This window comes from Pinus tabuliformis, chromosome 2_2 (assembly GCF_031772625.1).
Source record: "Pinus tabuliformis cultivar Carrire ecotype Pingquan chromosome 2_2, CPIR1, whole genome shotgun sequence".
Lineage (NCBI taxonomy): Eukaryota > Viridiplantae > Streptophyta > Pinopsida > Pinales > Pinaceae > Pinus > Pinus tabuliformis.
In genome coordinates this window covers 1,160,372,024-1,160,391,174 of record NC_142300.1, presented here as the reverse complement: position 1 = coordinate 1,160,391,174, position 19,151 = coordinate 1,160,372,024, and positions in this window count along the sequence as shown.

The following is a 19,151-nucleotide window of genomic DNA, read 5'->3' as shown; positions in this document are numbered from 1 at the left end:
ATAGAAACAAACTTGGTGCAAGAAGTTGGGAGTGTATCTTCCTGGGGTATTCAAACACCTCCAAAGCATACCGTCTCTATGATGAAGTCAATAAAAAAAAATTTGTATCTAGAGATGTAATCTTTCTTGAATCATCCAAAACTGACAATGTTGTTGAGTGACAACTTGATCGCTTGGATAGATTCTCAAATGCAAAATCATTTCTAGAATTTGATAATCAGATTCCACATATTGAAGGGGGGATTCCTATACTAGATCAACTCGTGAAATATTCTTTTGAAGAACTCTCTGCCCCACATGAAACTCCAACAACGGATGATACTTTGAGTGATGTGATTGACAGAATTGGGAGACTCAATCTTGATTCAGCCCCAACTCAATCAACGAATCAACCTGGACCATATGAGAAAGGTCCCCCAAAGTGGCTGACAAAAAACTTGAAAGTGTTCATCCTAATGAGGTTGGAAAGACAAGAACTAGAAATTCAAACCAACAAAATGGAGGTGATTTAGATGACAAGGTGATTCACCTGTTGATATGGATGTTTCTTATGATTGTGAATTGAATTTGTCTATAGATTTTGAACCAACTTCCTTCAAATAAGTTGCTTCTCATGATGAATGGAAAGAAGCAATGCAAAAGGAGTATGATGCCTTAATAAAGAATGGCACTTGGAAGCTGGTTGATCCTCCATTGGGAACCAAACTAATTGGCTACAAGTGGGTCTACAAGAACAAGTATAAAGTTGATGGTTCACTTGACAATCACAAAGCTAGGCTTGTGGAAAAAGGTTTTGCACAGAAGGAAGGGGTCAATTATGAGGAGAATTTTTCCCCCACAACAAAATGGGCTAGCATCCGGACACTCTTTTCCCTAGCAGCTCAAAATGGTTGGAAAGTCCATCAAATGGATGTAAAAACTTCTTTCTTGAATAGAGATATAAAAGAGAATGTTTTTATGTCCTAGCCTGAAGGATTTGCTGTAAAAGGACATGAACATAAAGTATGCAAAATTGTGAAATCCTTGTATGGCCTCAAACAAGCACCACGAGCCTGGTATGAAAAACTAACTGAGCATCTTCTGAAACTCAATTTCAAACAGTATGATCTTGATGATGCAACTTTGTTTGTCAAGAAGGTTGGCAAAACAATTGTATATATTGTGGTATATGTAGATGATCTTTTGATGACAAGGAACAATGAGAGGTACATTGCATCCATAAAGAACGAATTGAGGAAAGGTTTTGAAATGACTGATTTGGGCTATGTTCATTACTATCTTGGTATTGAAGTAACTCAACATCCAAAGTCCATATTCCTTTCTCAAAAGAATTACATTGGAGATCTGTTGAACAGATTTGGCATGACTAAATGCAATCCTCTGACTAATCCAATGGAACAAAACTTAAAGCTCACATCCATTGAAGGAAAACAATTTGAGGATGCAACAAAGTATAGACAGCTTGTAGGAAGTATCAACTACCTAACTAATACCAGACCAGACATTTCGTTTGTTGTTGGAACCCTCTCCAGGTTTATGCAAAAACCTTGTGAGGGATATTGGTCTGCTACAAAAAGAGTTGTAAAGTTCTTGAAGGGAACTCAAGACTTTGGAATCAAGTATACACAGGTGGGTGACTTCAGCTTGATTGGATACTCTAATTCAGACTTCGATGGAGACAAAGAAACTAGGGTATCTATTTTGGGTTATGCTATGAGTCTTGGATCAGGAGCTGTCTCCTGGCACTACTACACCAAGGGCACTTTTGAGACAATTTTTTTAAGACAAAAGAAATCTTTTGTCTCAAAAACTCATTTTTTATTTTAGTTATTTTACATTAAAAATTAATATCAATTGATTTGTCTTAAATATAGACTTTAAGACAGAAATAGGTTGAGACAAAAATATTTTAAGACAAAACTTTATATTTAAGACAAAAATAGTTTAAGACAAAAATATTTTAAGACAAAAGTAGTTTGAGACAAAAATATTTTAAGACAAAACTTTATATTTAAGACAAAAATAATTTAAGATGAAAATATTTTGAGACAAAACTTTATATTTAAGACAAAAGTAGTTTGAGACCAAAAATTTTAAAGACAAAAATTTATATTTAAGACAAAAATAGTTTAAGACAAAATTATTTTAAGACAAAAATTTATATTTAAGACAAAAGAATTTTGAGACAAAAATATTTTAAGACAAAACTTTATATTTAATACAATGACCACTTTAGATCAAACCTATGTTTAATACGATATTTCACTTCAAATGAAAATGGAGGGCAGCACTGAGTTTCAGGGTGATCTGTGCGTGTTCTGAACTGGAGCTCCCGCGCCCCTGCTTCCTCGGCCCCTGCGGCCCTCCACAGGCCCCCTGCCTGGCAGCCCCTGCTGCTGGGCTCTCAATCCTTCCCGGCATCCCTGCAATCGGGCTCTGCCTCCCTCCTCCGGCAAGTGCTGCTGTTGGTACAGCATCCGCATCTGGATTTTGCGATCACAGAGGAGCATAGCCACCGCCATGAGTGCGCCTGGGGGTGGGGAGCCTTCTCCCACCCCACCAATCTCTTCAGAAGAATCATTCATAAGATTTCTATCGTAGAAAGGGAAGAAACATTTGATTCCAAAAGTCCCGAAATTCATCAAAAAACTGGTGGAAATTCCTGAGATCGCCATGCCAGAAGACCAATCGAAAAAAATCGCCCTAGCCCTGGCTGACAGAGGGTTGGTAGGACAATTTATGGGATGCTGGCCCTCTACAAAAACAACAGATGACTGGATCCAACGCAACTAGAGGCCCCAATTGGAAAACAATGTGATCTGCTATGTTGTCGGAAGAGGGTATTTCATTTTCTAGTTCACCTCCAAAGAAGATCGAGATTTGGTTTTCAGAAACGGTCCGTATTTTATGGGAAATCAGGGTCTGTATCTTAATAAGTGGACCCTTGACTTCGATCCCTCAATCGATACCCCTAAAGAGGTCCCAGTCTGGGTCCGGCTTCCCAATCTTCCGATCCATTGCTGGAGCTATCACACCTTGCAGAAGATTGGAAATGGCCTAGGCCGTTTCATTGACAAAGTAGATAACAAGGGCCAATATACCTGCACAAGAATCTGTATGGAAGTCAATCTGGAAGCTGGACTGCCCGAAGCAGTAAAACTTACAATTGGAGAATGGCATACTATCAAAAATTGGATTACGAGCAACTGCCTTTCAAATGCAGAACCTTTCACGAACATGGACACTTCCAACAAAATTGCCCAAAAGTTCCAACCCGGGACAAAGTGGACGAAGAAGGATGGAAAGAAATAAAAAAGGGCAAGGCAGTCCAAAAACCAACTGAGAAGAAAAATTCAGGGCCATTGGTGAAGCCCCGGCCTAAACCAAAAGCCAAAGAAGTTCCAAAAGAAGGTTCTTCCTCTGGGGTAAAGACAGATGCCATTAGAACCCAAGAGGAACCAGAAGACCCATCGAAGAAAGTGAAAGAAGTAGAGGCAAAGTAAAATCTTCCTCCATCAAAGGATGAACAAGGGGAAAAAGAAGAAAACGAGGAGCGCATCAGTCTAGGCTCCGATTCTGAGGGAGATTCAAAAGATGGAGTCTTAGATTCAGACAGCTCACAAGTCACTCCTATCAAGTTGGCCAGGGGTTGAAAGTCCAAGAAGAAACAGAGAGAGGAAAAAACTTATCCAGATGTTCTCCAAGGCTCTTAGAAAACTCTCAAAGGAATGATGAATACCAGATCTAGGTGCAAGCATGGTCAGGCTCCAAAAGGAGCCACAACCTTCCAAGCCAGTGAATAATGAAATACGTTTCCTGGAATTGCAGAGGGTTAGGTAGCAGGTTGAAAGAAGAAGCTCTAAAAGACATTGTAAGGATGTACTTGCCTGAAATCCTTCTCATCCAGGAGACAAAACTGGAGGACCTTCTACTCCTCCAAGCAAGCAAAGCATTCTAGCATAAAGGCCAAGGGAGAGCAGTCAGCGCTAGAGGTGCCTCTGGAGGGATTGCCTCCTTTTGGGACAGCTCCAAATATGATCTGATTCACGAAGAATGTTGCCCCCATTGGCTACTCACTAAGCTCCTCCATAAAGAATCTGGCCACCAAGTAAGTATGTTCAATCTTTATGCTTCGGTCTTACCATCTAAGAAAAAATTTGTTGGGACTCGATCCAGTCCTATCTTTTCTTACACAACCCAGAAAATATTATTATTGCAAGTGATCTGAATGTTACGCTAGCTGCAGAAGAGAAAAAGGGGGGCTCGCTGGTCAGGGACCCAGCTAGAGAATGGGTTGAAGACCTCATTTTAGATTGGGAATTGGAGGATATCAAGCCCACATCTAGGAAATTCACCTGGTCAAACAAAAGGATAGGCCCCGGCCACATTGCTGCTCGTCTGGACAGATTTCTAGTCCAATCCTCCTTCTTGACTTGTGGTCTAATGGCCACCTCTAAAATTCTGCCGAACTACACCTCTGACCATAAACCCATTCTGCTTGAGCTCTCCTTGGATGGAAATCTTGGCTCCTTTCCCTTTAGATTTAGTTCTCTATGGATTCATTAAGAAGGATTCCTGGAGGTGGTCTCCGAGGCCTGGAACCGGCAAGTTCATGAAGGATCCCCTTTCTTTGTGTGGGAAGAAAAAATGAGGAGACTTAAAAGGGAGCTCAAGGAGTGGGCTAAAAGGTTGAAAACGCCCACTGCCAAAAGAAAGGAGATGCATGACAGTTTAGCAGGCCATCAATTAACAATGGAGAATTCTGATGTAACTCAAATCCTTCTTCAAAAAGAAGTAGAGCTGCAAAAATATCTCCATAGAGCAAGTAGGGATGAAGAAGAGTTCTGGAGATAGAAGTCCAGAAATCTTTGGTTACAGGTCGAAGACAAAAATACAAGCTACTTCCATAAGCAAGCTGAAGCACGCAAGCACTTCAAAACAGTAAATGAAATTCACTATCAAAACACTGTGGTTAAAGATTCTAAAGGCATAAAGCGAGCAGCCCGCTCCTTCTTCAAAGATCTTTACTCTGCCCTGGAAGACCATCCTATCGATTCTCAAGCCTATCCGATTGATCTTATTCCTCACTTTGTTCAATATTCTAACAATATTATGCTGACTGCTCCAATCAATATGAATGATATTAAAGAAGCTTTGGATTGCATGGATCCGGATAAAGCCCCAGGCCCTGATGGGTTCACTGCAAGGTTCTACCTAACTTGTTGGCCTACAATTAAAAAATCCCTTCTGAGAATGATCCGTAAATCTCAGACCTGCACCAAGATTGGAGGCAATACCAACTTGGCCTTCCTTGCCTTGATTCTGAAAGACAAAGGCGCCACTAATTTCAGCAGATTTGGGCCCATCTCTTTGTGTAATACAAGTTATAAGCTGATTACAAAAATAATAGCCAACCGTATTAAGAAAATTCTGCTGGTCATCATCCCTGAAAACCAAGGAGGATTCATAAAAGGGAGAAAGATTCTTGACAATATTGTGCTGGTGCAAGAAGCAATTCATTCAAGCTGTCATCGAAAAGAGAAAGGCATGGTGATTAAGCTAGATTTGACAAATGCCTTTGACAAGGTGAGACATGATTTCCTGTTTTCTGTGATGGAGAAATTTGGCTTCTCAAAAGTTCTCATAACTTGGGTGAAAGCCTGCATTGCCTCCCCTTGGATAGCGCCTCTGGTTAATGGTCATTCAATGGAATTTTTCCAGGCCTCGAGGGGGCTAAGACAAGGTTGCCCTTTGTCCCCGCTTCTTTACGCCATTCAAGCTTCGGTGCTCAGCTTCCAGCTAGACTACTGTCAACAGATCCAAACTCTGCTAGGCCTGAGAATGGCTCACAATGTTAAAGACATAAATCATGCCCAGTTTGTTGATGATACATTATTGCTTGGAGGAGCTAGCATAAATTCTGCTAGAACCTTCAAGAAGGAGCTGGACATTTATAGGGAGGTTTCGGGCAGCAATATTAACTATCTAAAAAGCACGATCTATGGCTGGAATTGCTCGATCAAAGATTTGACAGACATAGCAAGGCTATTAGAAATGGAAATAACCCTGACCTAGGAGTCATTTAAGTATCTTGGGATCCCAATCCTCAAATCAAATCCTAAGGTAGCTCACTGGATGCCCCTGCTAGACAAGCTAAAACTCAGAATACAAGCTTGGGGAGCCTCATGGTTAAATAATGTTGGGAAGGTAATCCTTATGAAATCTGTTCTCATAAGTCTCCCAGTTTATCAGAACTCCGTTCTACTAGCCCCTAAAACCTTTATTAGTAAAGTGGATGGTCTCCTGAGAAGATTTATGTGGGAGGGAGGGAAAAATAGTGAAAGAAGGCTCCATTGAGTTAATTGGGACACTATTAAGAAGCCATTCTTGAAAGGAGGTCTCCAAATGCGGGATCTGGCAGCCCAAAATCTTGCTTTGGGCTCCAAGTTCCTTTGGAACATTGTTTCTGGGAATCCTAGTTGGAGCAAGAGAGTTCTGTGGAAAAAATATTTTCATGGGCAGCGTTTGAGGTGCTTGGACCAACCTCCTAGAATTTCCAAAGGATCGCCAGTTTTTAAACTCTGTCTCACAGCTTTGAAACTTTTCAGACATAAGCTTTATTGGATCCCAGGTAATGGGAAAAAAATAAAAATTTTGGAAGATTCAATTCTTGGAGATCAGCCCTTGAATCAGATGGCAAAACTGGAAAATATCAGAGCTTGGCTTCAGGCCAGCAATCTGAAAACCCTTTGGGACATATCCAATTGGACAAATGATGCAGAAAGTCTATGGGATGGTTAGAATTTAGGGGAGGTCCCTCATTGGCTGGATGGTGAAGCCAATTTATTGTTGGATTTGCTCCAAGGAAAATCTACCTTAAAGGCCTCTTCTAAGGACAAAAGAGGGTGGGGTTCTCTTTCAGGTTCTTACTCAACAGTAGAAGGTTACAAAAGTATAATGGTTGTCCCTAGCGTCCCCCCAGAGCCAACTCAATGGAAATTTATTTGGTATTTTCCTGCTCTCCCCAAAATTGACTTCTTTTGTTGGACTCTGGCGCATAAAAGTATCCTCACTAGAGATAACCTGAGGAAGTGTGGAATGGAAGGTCCCTCTAGGTGCCCTCTTTGTGCATCGGATGAAGAAACGGCTAACCACCTGTTCTTATTGTGCCCCTTTGCTCAAGAAGTTTGGAAGGGTGTCCTGATGTTAGGACTTGACAAAATAGAGCTTCCAGGAAATATTCAGGACCTGCTAAGAAACTGGGCCAAGTTATCCCCGTTCTGTCTCTCCAAAAAAAGCCTTCTCAAGACTGGCTGGATGTGGATCCCCAAATTCACATGATGGAAACTATGGCTGGAGAGGAACAACAGAATATTTAGGGAGGAGAGTTGTAACCCGGTTAGAATTATCACTAAGATCAAAGCTCTGTTGGGGGAGGCCTTAGAAACCAAACCCACCATAAGAAATGGCATGATTCTGGACAGTGAGGAAGATCAATGGTTAAAAGAGCTTGTTCCAAATCATCAAAATAGATCCATTCCTCCTGCTAAATCCCCTTCTCATTGGGAAATCATCTGGAAGAACAGGAATTCATCAAATGGAGATCTTCTTTGGATGATCATTGCCTATTCTTCGATGGGGCCTCTAAAGGTAACCCAGGAAAGGTGGGTAGTGGGGGAGTTATCTTAAGCCCAGGTGGCTCAACTGAGCTATGCTTTGCTTGGGGTCTGGGGCATGAAACAAACAATAGAGCAGAGGCTCTTGCTCTGTGGCAAGGTCTAAGTCTGGCTATCAAGAGGAATCTCCTCTCCATCTCAGTCTCTGGAGACTCCAGACTAATTATACAAGCTATGAACTCTCAAAAGATCCCTTCTCAGGTGCAGTTAGCCCCCATCCTAAAAAAAAATCAGACTACTGTTGCCCAAGTTCCACAAAATCTCCTTCTATCATGTTCTGAGGAAGTTAAACTCACAGGCGGACTTGGCAGCCAACCTAGGCTCTCTCGGGAGCAGGAGATCTCTGTTAGTAAATGATGTTGAATTGGACTGCAACTTTCCTTAATTTTGGAGTTGTCTGGGCCTTTGTTCCTTTGAGAATTTCGCTGATTCAGATTCTCCAGAATTTGGGACCGAACCATTTTGAGTTGGCTGCTATTAGGAAACGCGGACTCATCCACAAGGGAAAATTAAAAATACAACCGTGGCATTTTCGATCTCTGTTCGTCGTTGGAACTCACTATTGTGTATCGGTAGGTGTTGGCGAGTTCACGAGGGCCTCTTCAAGGCCAATTTACCACTCTTGGCATTCTTGAACACTATATAATACTCCGCTAGATATTTCAAAAAGAAAATGCAGTGATTCTTGGGATGATTCGGCACTCCGGCGCGTTGGATCTCCTCTCTGCAAGCTAGGAAGCAGAGCTACATCACTGAAAACAAAAGTAGCAGAATTTCTAGGCACCATTCTGAAACCAAATCAAGTTCTTTTTCAAGCCTCTATCTGCATTCACAGTGTAACTCATTCAGCAGACTATTCAAAAGCAAAATCTTCTTTCCCCGCCGATTGTAACAAGGAAATACAGGGTTTTGGTGTTAAAGTCCTCGGCAACAAATTTTCTGAATTTTAAATAAAAACTAACCGTTTATGTCAAAAAAAAAAAGAAAATGGAGAGCGGAGCGCTTAGGGTTTGATGCTGCTCTGCAACTGGCAAACCTTCACAGACTGCGTCGTTCTACCATTAACCTTCAGCCATAAGGCAGCTACAACACAATAAGGAACAACTATCGCGCAATGGAATCCCCTCAGGGGGAGGACATGATGCCTCCCCTCGTTGATACGGAAAACGGCTTGCGATAGACTAAAAATATCAGGATGGACCATCCAAAAGATACAGCAACAGAGAATGAAAATACACCAACGAATAACAACACAAATGAAGAACCACGAATGACGTCAAACACCCGCAAGCTGGTAGCAATTGACAGACCCAAAATCGAGCTCCCAAGTCAGCACATCAACACTCAGATCTAGTTTATGAGGGATCATGCTTTGATAGGAAAGTTCATAGGCCTTTGGCCAACGGAGAAAGCTTTGCACGGCTGGATCGTAGCCAAATGGAAGCCAAAAGGGCATATAACACTGTAGTTAGGGCCTAAGGGCTTCTTTACTGCCATTTTCAATTGTCTGGAGGACCAAAACAGGGTATTGGATGGAGGACCATATTTCTTCAACGCAGCAGGGTTGTACCTAAGAGGATGGATCAAACGCTTTAACTTGGACAAAGAAGATCTGAGCTAGGCCCTGGTGTGGTTGCGCCTTTGTTCTCTCCCTCTGGAGTATTCGGACGAAGACTCTTTGCGAGACATTGGGAATGGTTTAGGCGAATTCATCAAAGTGGCAGAGGAGACAAAGCTGAAGCGATACACCTCCTATACGCAGATATATGTATACATGCACCTCAGCAAAGATCTCCTGGATGCAGTAAGCCTCTACCATGATGATTATGAATGGTTACAAACAATAGATTACGATCATGTACCATTCCGCTGTCGAAAATGCCACGCCCTGAGCCATTTATTCCGAGACTTTCCCTCTAATATGAAATCCATGACCACCCCTTCAATGGACAAATCCAACCTAGATGGGTTCACAAAAGTTCCCAATCGCAAAAAGACCCATAAAAAGCCCTCTACCTCAGTCAAAAAACCTATCACCAGCACCTCCTTGCCTTCAACAAGCAACAACTTTGAAATCCTGCTCCAGCCGAAGGTTCATATTTTAGATAATCAGAAACAACCTGAATCCATTCCTAAGACTTCCACCCATTCTAATCCATCAAGCTCAAAGAAAGCCCTCACTTCTAAGCAACCCACGGACACCAAAACGCCCTCTCCCAGTAACATGCAGAAAAGGACTGCTCAAGGTATGGAGGTAGATAGCACTCAGATGCAGCTCACGATTGTAGATGATACAGAGGTAGAGTAGGAAATAGTACAGCACATGGAAGAGGAATCGAAGAGCTTCGACATCGGAGATCTAGATATACTGGGACTTGAACAGGCTTGTAAGAAAAAGGAATATGACAAAATTCCTGAGCGACAGCTAGAGAACTTAGAAGTAATTCTCTCAAGAGCATAGAAGCAAAGATCATTAGGCGTCCAAACTGGTAGTCAGTGGGATGGAAGAAATATCTTCAAAGAAAACAAGAAACGAGGATGGAAAACTGATCTTCAGAGAACCATCCACATAGGGGAGATGCTGGTGGAATTTGGAAGATACTCCAAGCTCACCAAATACTATAATCCCCTTCCCAATCATGAATCATGAAGCTCATCTCATGGAACATCAGAGGGCTCAACAGCCCGGCGAAGGGATGATTAATAAAGAACATGCTACAATAGGAAAAGCCTCAAATTATCTTCTTGCGGGAGACCAAGTGTAATTCCACAATGTTGGATAAAATCCTTGCCAAAGCATGGCCAGGAAGCAAAGAAGTGGTGGTGGAAGCCATGGGAGCCTCAGGAGGGCTAGCCATCGTTTGGGATGATAGAGCTATAACACTTACCAACATACATGCTAGTAAGCACTTTACTCAAGCCAAGTTTCATTTAACAGGGAAAAATTTTCATGGACACTTAACTAATGTCTACTTCCCCCAGGAGGCAACAAACAAAGTAGACACACTGAACACCCTAACTTAGATCAACTCAGAAATATCCCACCCACTTTGGATCACAAGAGGGAACTTCAACATGATTACAATATTGGAGGAAAAAAGAGGAGGACAGATCAAGCTGGACTGTGAAAGCACACACTTCAGAAACTACATTCATAACAACAGGCTTATAGATATGGAATTCAATAATGGCGTTTATACTTGGAACAATAAGCGTTCAGATGCCCACCAAATTGCATCTCGGTTAGATAGATTCTTGATCTCTGATAATGCAATACATATTGGCGGGGATCTCTTGGCCTCTATATTGCCACTCTCTGGCTCGGACCATTTGCCTATTAGGCTTCACTGGCAAAGATTGGGAGACAATGTTTGCAGGCCCTTTCGCTTTGAAGCATTTTGGCTGAATCACCCCGATTTTCATAACTTGATAATAGAGACATGGAGAAATTTCACACCACCAGAAGGCGCAAAAATGTACAAGCTCCAATGTCGACCTTTTGATTGCGTGCGAGATTTTGAACTGGAGCTCCCGCGCCCCTACAACGTCGCTTCCTGCAGCCCAGCGCAGGCCTCCCGCCTGGCATCCCCTGCTGCTGGGCCTCCAGTCTTCCTCCTTGGCACCCCCACAGTCAGGCTCTACCCTCCTCCTCCGGCCAGTGTTGCAACTGGCTCCCTTCTGGCCTTTCCATGGCTGGGATCGACCCCTCCCAGATGCAAGAAAATGAAGACCAGGCTGAGATCTTCGCCTCTCTCATTTCTGAAAATGCTACCATTCGAAACAAACCCATAGCTTCAAAGTTCATCAAGAAACTGGCTGACATCCCAGAAATCTCCCTTCCCCCTAGTCTCCCAAGGAAGGCAGCAATCTCTCTAGTAGATAGAGGTCTGGTTGGAAAATTTACTGGCTTGTGACCCTCTCCCAGAGCTGTACAAAAATGGGTGGAGCGCAACTGGAATGCGAACATCCAAGGAAAAATCGCAATAAGATTCTGTGGAAGGGGTTACTACACATTCCTCTTTGAAACCAAAGAAGACCGGAATCTCATCTTCAGAAATGGTCCCTACTTCATGGATTCAAGAGGTCTCTATCTGAATAGATGGTCCCCTGACTTTGACCCAGAAATGGATATACCTAATGCAGTCTCGGTTTGGGTTCGCTTGCCCCATCTCCCTCTTCATTGCTGGGGAGATGAATCGGTCAAAGCCATTGGGAACGCTGTCGGAAAATACATCGACAGATGCGAACCAAAGGAAAACATGCACACATGTGCAAGGATCTATGTTGAAGTCGACTTAGGAAAGGGCCTTCCGGAAGCAATCAAGATCAAAGTGGACCAATGGACCCATATTTAGTAGCTGGACTACGAACAAATCCCGTTCAAATGTAAGGTACGCCATGAATATGGTCATTTTGCTAATAGGTGTAGTAAACTAAAAGAAAATGAAATGAATGAAAATGTTGAAGCCAATGAAGATGTTTGGTCAATTTAGTGTGTTCTAAATTGCTATTTAAAATGTCAATCCGGGATTCGTAAACTGACGAAGTGAAGTGTACTATATGTACTAGATAACCATTTCCTTAATCTTTTGTCATTTTTTTTTGAGTTTTTAGTTTGTTTTTGGATATATCTTTCCCTAATGTGTGATGGTGAAAATGAAATTGAAGTATGGATGATAATGGTGATTTCTACAGTGATTTTCTCAAACTTAAAAGTGCTCAAAAAGAAAGCTTTAAAACAACTAAACTGAAATCAATTCTTAAGAGGAAGTAAATGCATCAAACAGTGAACTAATGACAATGGCCCAGTATCCTTGCTGCTGAATGAAAAGAAAGTAAAAACTGAACTTAAAGCAACTCAAACTAAAAGCAAAGCAACTAATTCACACTACTTAAACCCTTCAGATCCTTTACCCTTCAGCTCAATCTACCTTGTGGGAAGCAACCATGAACAAGTCAAGCAATATGATATCTAAATGGCAAGAAATTAAATTGCATAAAAGAAACTAGTCACACTACTTCAACTCTTCTGATCCTTTACCCTTTAGCTCAATCTACCTTGTTGGAAGCAATCATGAACAAGTTTAAGCAATATGATAACTAAATTGCAAGAAATTAAACTGCAGAAAGGAAACTAATCACACTACTTCAACTCTTATGATCCTTTACCCTTCAGCTCAATCTACCTTGTGGGAAGCAATCATGAACAAGTTTAAGCAACATGATAACTAAATCACACTACAGTTAGTAATATTCTGATTTCTTGCTAATAGAGTCACTTGACTATAGAAAGAAACCATAAACTGATGAGCAATATGATATCTAAATAACAGAAAAATAAATAAGCAAATCACAACTTGAAAAAGACAGTGCTGGAATTAAACTTCAGAAAATGAAAGTTAGCAGGAAGGACAAGATGATCTCATATGTCAATAGTTATCAAAAAGATGAAAATTTGCCCGGGCTGCCTAAGAAAACCTGCAGAAAAACATTGATCAGCTGACAGCTACAAGAAAGCATAAGTGAAAATATAAATAGCAGTGGATTAAGAAGCATCAAAACAGCGTGTTATGTACAAGCTAAAGATTATGAAAGCAGAACATAATAAAACCAAATGAAAACTTTACAAGGTTTCAGCGCGCAGGGGCCCTCTGCCACTTCAGCCAGTCAATGAGTAGTCACCCGAATGAACTCAGAAAAGTCTTCTCATGTATTAAAGCAGCAACATATATGAAACAGTGGGGTGATAACAACAACAGTTCAGAAAATTACATATCCAAAATCTTTTCTACAGCGTTCATCAACGCGTTATTTATAATGAAAAAGTGTTGAACTAACTAACTGAATCCTACGCTATTAACTGTGTTGCCAAAGACACGTAGATCCCTTCAGCCGAGATCTAGCGTAATTGTCATCATGTCTATTAAATCTTCGGAGTGGTAGCTGTTGGATTCAGGTTACGGGGATGATCTCCAGGTGTGCCGGTGTCTTTGTGGGCTGAGGACTGTGCCACGTAAACGTTCACGTGCCCAAAATAGAGACGTGCCACCGCTGAACTCCTTGGTTGGCTTTGCCTTTGACCCTCATTGACCGTGACCTTCCATGGATGATTTGGCTGATTTGAAGGGACACGTTCCATGTATCCGTCACCTGTAGCTTGCCCATGTAGCTCGTTTCTTCATAGGACACCTGTAGCACAGCTTTTAACAAAATAGCTGCGGAATCCTGTGCTGGCTGCGGAAACTGACAAGTTTACGCAGCTGCATGAACAAAAAAACTAAACCAAACAACCGTCATAAGCATAGTCAGAAAACCATATAAAAATCTCTTTTTAGACTATAATGCAATGATTTAACAGTTGGGTGGATGAAGTAAGTGGAAAAAGAAGGCTGAGAGGGTGTATAAGAAGGTGCAGGTTTGAGGCTCAACAGAAGATACATGGGAAAAAGTCAAAAAAAGAAAGCAAACCCCAAACAGTCTGGCCCAAAACCAAAGCCTCCCCCAGAAATCCAAGCTGCATCCTTCTCCCCCCCTCCCATCTTGACTCAGCCATTACCCTCTACATCAAACCCCTTCGAATCTTTGGAGGAAGAAGACCCCTCATCCCCCCACTCTCCTCCTGATCCCCAGGAGCCCCCTCTCCCTGAAAGCCAACACCAAGACACTATCGAATCCTCATTGCCTCTTACTATTTCCTCTCAGCCTATTCTTGATCCTCCCCTCAACAGAATCACTAGAAGCTCATCTAAAGATCACGGGGGTTCTAGTGAGCCCTCCAAGAAACCTGGCCTAGGTAGGAAATTTGCTAAGCAGCACAAGGATGAGAATGCGCAAAAGGACATAGAAATGGGAACGTAGACACCCATAGAAACTTATATCTTGAGCAGCATGACAAAAAAGAAATCAACAAGGACCAAGGGGGGCGAGCACCTCCCCGCATACCGCATATCCAATGATGAAAATATTATCTTGGAACATCAGGGGACTTGGGTACCCCTCTAAGGTAGCAGCCCTAAGGGATCTTATCATTTCTGAGAAGCCAAGAATTATTATGTTACAAGAAACAAAACAAAACCACAAGGAAATGAATAAAGTCATTGAGCAGCAGAGATAGTATAGAGGAAGCATTAGTGAGGCAAGAGGAGCCTCAGTAGGAATAGCAACAATTTGGAATCAAGGTATATGGAACTATATTTTAGAAACAATAAATAAACACTGGATAAAAACAACTCTGGAAAATAAAGTAGATCAGCAAGCCATTATCATCTACAACATCTATGTGTCGAATCACTGCAGAGATAAGGATAGTTGTTGGCATGATCTAAAAGACAATCTGGACAAGTGTTGCCTTTATCCTCCCAAAGTCTATAATCGAAGCTACACTTGTCGTAAGCTGCCACAAAGGTTGTTGCATTAAGTGAAGTATGTGTTATATGTTCTGGATGGTCTATGTTGTATCGATAAGTTTTCAAGTGTGTGATCGTAGTGAAGTTTTATCACTATTCACATAAGTTCCACTGATCCCACACTTAGCTAAATTTCGGAGTTTCCTTAGCAACCTAGCCTCATCCAACTTTCCTGAACTACACACTTCACATATGTAACCCTCAAGCTTTTTTGTTGCTTGTTCGAACCGTGCAATGTGTAGAAATCCCAACCTCCCTTACCATTCAAAAATGCGCAGTGGTTTCCTCCAGTGTCCTTCCCTCAGCCGGAACCCACTGTCTCCAAAAACTATGCAGTTTTGTCCCTTGACTACCCAGTCTGCCTTGCATCCTGAAATTGCATAGATGTGTCCTCCCAGGGCCTCGTCCTGTTGGAAATAATACTGAGAGGGGGGGTGAATCAGTATTATCAGATCAATCAAACTTTTTCAATGCTCAGAAACATATACGCTACTTCAGTTAGGTGAACCAGCGTGTACACGCTACTATGACTAAATAAAACAGCGTATAAGACGAAAACTCATAATTTAGTTAGCTTATTCTTCAGTTAAGTTCATCAGGACATTATTCACCACATTAATAGTAAACAGGTGCAGTATAACAGAACAGATCAAAAGCCACACACATGAACACCAAGATGTAAGGTGGAAACCCAATGTGGGTGAAAACCACCTGCTGCAAGTTGTCTCTATCTTTCTTTAATATGAAACTTCAGTTTACAATCTTTTGTACTGGTGCAGCCTTATACCAGTACGCAGGCTACAACCTGCAGAAGGCTACAACCTTCTCTCGTTCTCCAAACTTCCTTGGAAGGGAGCTCCAACCCCCTTTGCTCTTGTACTAGCCAAGATACTAGTACGTAGGTGCTGACCTACAATCTTCTTTCCTTCAGGTACCACCTTTCATACATTTTCAGACTCGATATTCCTGAAGCACAACATTACAATCTGTAGACCCCAATTCATTCAATTTTCACAACAGATCATTGAAGCATAAAACAACCAAACTTTGAATCACTGAACCACTGAACCCTGTCAATCACCAGTTACCAGAACACAGAGCAGACTACAGAACTCTGCAATAACAGTCAGACCCCCACTGTAAACCCAAAATCAAGCTTCAAAAGATATACGCTACTTCAATGAGCAAAACCCGCGTATACACGCGCTTTTACCGAAGCCAACCTGCGTACAGATCTAAAAATAAACTTTCTCAATTTGCAGCTGTACCAGACATCAGTTAGACTCAGAACATAACATTGCGACAATATGCAGATCTAGAAATACGCATAATCAACCATATCATGATAGTGCATTTCAAACCATTAGATCCCGATCTATCCTTAGATCTAGTCTTCCATCAACCGATGTGATCTCTCCTTGGCTTAGATCAAGCAACCCAGAACCTGCATATCAGATCTCTTTCTCTCTTAGATATTCAAGCCTTGTCGAAAGATGATAATTGCCTAATGATCTTCTTCTCCTTATATAGCCTTAGGCCTTGCTCAATACCAAGAGCCAAAACCATAGTAACACAATACCATCAACTTCAAAACTAGAGATCGACACGCCCGTCGAGACACAATGGTCCGAAACCATAGGCACAACTTCCAAGGACTAACCACCATGGACCAAAGGTACTTTTCCACATACACGCGCTTTTTCTGAATCCAACTAGCGTGTACACGCGACTTGGGCTTAACGAACCTGCGTATATGAACTTCCTTGGCATGCTGTACTAAGATGTGTCTTCTGATTAAGTTGCCATCACCTGTACCACACCTGTACCAACTTCTGAGCACCTGTACCAACTTCTGAGTGAGTTTCCATCAAGGACAACACTTGAATCATAATGCCAACACGTCCCAAGTAGTGCCTTACATCCTAAAACTATGTAAATGTGTCCTCCCAAGGCCTCATCCTGCAATAGTCACTTCCCATTGAAACTACACAATTATGTCTCTCACGGACCACGAAGAAAGATGACATGATAGATGACTCTCAAGGAGCTGAGGAGAAAAATAAGCAGACCAAGAAACCCAAGGTATGATAGAATATTAGGACCGCATGAAGACTCCATCTGATGCATAACCCTTTGGAGGCTAGGTATGGAAAACAAAGCACGTATTTTGAAATACACCTCTTGATGTAGCTTAAAAGTTTGTTTATCATTGTCGTATCATTCCGTCTTCAATGACATTCATGGTTGCAAGAACTGAAAGCCATTCCATGTGTTTGATCTACGTGTTTTGCTCCCTTTCACTTGTTTATTACATAGCTTAGAAGATGAAGAGTATTACCACTTTTTTATTTAAGCTACTGAGGTTGTGACCAACATGATCTTATGACTAACCAGGCACAATGCAAGGCATCCTAAGTGGGATGAAAGATGTTTGATGATATGTATGTAGTTAGTACACTCCTCTGCATTACTCCTTTGCATTAATCCTTGCTTTGTATCTTGCATGTACCCTCACCGCTTATCAGATTTGGCTACCTACTGCCAATAGTCTCTTAGCTCTTTCTTGACAAAGCAAGTGAAGGAATTTCCTTCAACCTGATTTCTTCAAGGCTCTTCATAGAAATTATAGAGCTAAGAGAAGGAGATGTGGAATCTCACTATCAAACTCTTGAAAATACTTTGCATGTTCGAATATATCCAAACAATTAAGCTACCACTCAACAATATTGTCAATCTTGGAAGACTCAAGAAAGATCACATCCCTAGATATTATAAACTTCTTATTCACTTCATCATAGAGATGGTATGCTTTGGAGGTATGAGTACCCAAAGAAGATACATTTGTGATTCCTTGCACTGATTTTTTTTATCTGTTCCTTAGGTATGAAGGCATAATATGAGGAACCAAAAACCCTGAGATGCCTCACCGAAGGAAAGTGGCCATACCACATTTCATAGGGAGTCTTGTTTCTAATAGCAAGAGTTGGACACCTATTATTTATATACACAACACATAGAACCACATCATCCCAAAACCTTATGAACTTAACATGTGAACTATGCCAAGTTCATAGTGAAAGTAATACATTCCAATGAACTATGTGTTGAAAAATGCAGCAAGAAATTCTCAATTTGATTTTTCCTTGATTAAATTGAAAAAATTCAAATTTCCACATCAACAGACAACTTGGATGATGTTAACTTGTGTGAATTAACTTCGAGAGAGCAATAGAGTAGGTTTGTGTCTTGTGATTTTGATTAAAACTTCATAAGTAGTTGCAACTCTACACCATAATTTCTACAAGGATGGTGGAGGCAAATTATAGAATATTTGTTAGTAGACAATATCCCTACTTAAAAGTATCTATGACAACTTTTGCGAGAAGAAGACGTTGAGGATAAAATATTGGATTGTGGAAGAATTAGTCACAAAATTCACAAGGGCAGTAATTTTGGTTGCAGGTGTGGAGGTAGATGGATTAAATGTAATTGTGTAGTAGACAAGTCACAACTACTCCTTTGATATTTGTCGATGATGTGTTACTATTTGGTAGATTGACCTCTTTTGATTAGTATCTGCACTCCTTATGAATAATAATAAATCTCATATGATTTCTGCTTACCGAGATGATGCATTAGTACTAGAGATTTATCATAATTTTGGTGTTATCTCCACTGCATTGGATGCATATTTTGAAAATCTTAGATTTAGGCTCCAACCTAATTGTTATGAAATTAAGGATTGGAGTTTACTTATAGAGAAAATCCACTGTAAAATTTTATCATGGGCACAGAGGTGGCTCTCCCTAGAAGGCAAGTTGACTCTAGTTCAAGCAGTACTTCAGAGAATCTCTGTATATTGGCTTCATATTTTCGCTCCGCTTAAGAATATCAGTAAATCTATATTTTTGGCTTCATCTTGGCATGATAAAATGTGTCGTAAAGGACAGAGTGGGCCTAGTTGTTGTTTACTATGTATGGAGGAGATGGATAACCAGACTCATGTATTTCTTTGATTCTCCTCAGAAAAATGATTTTGGAATGGTGTATTTAATATGTTGCATTTACA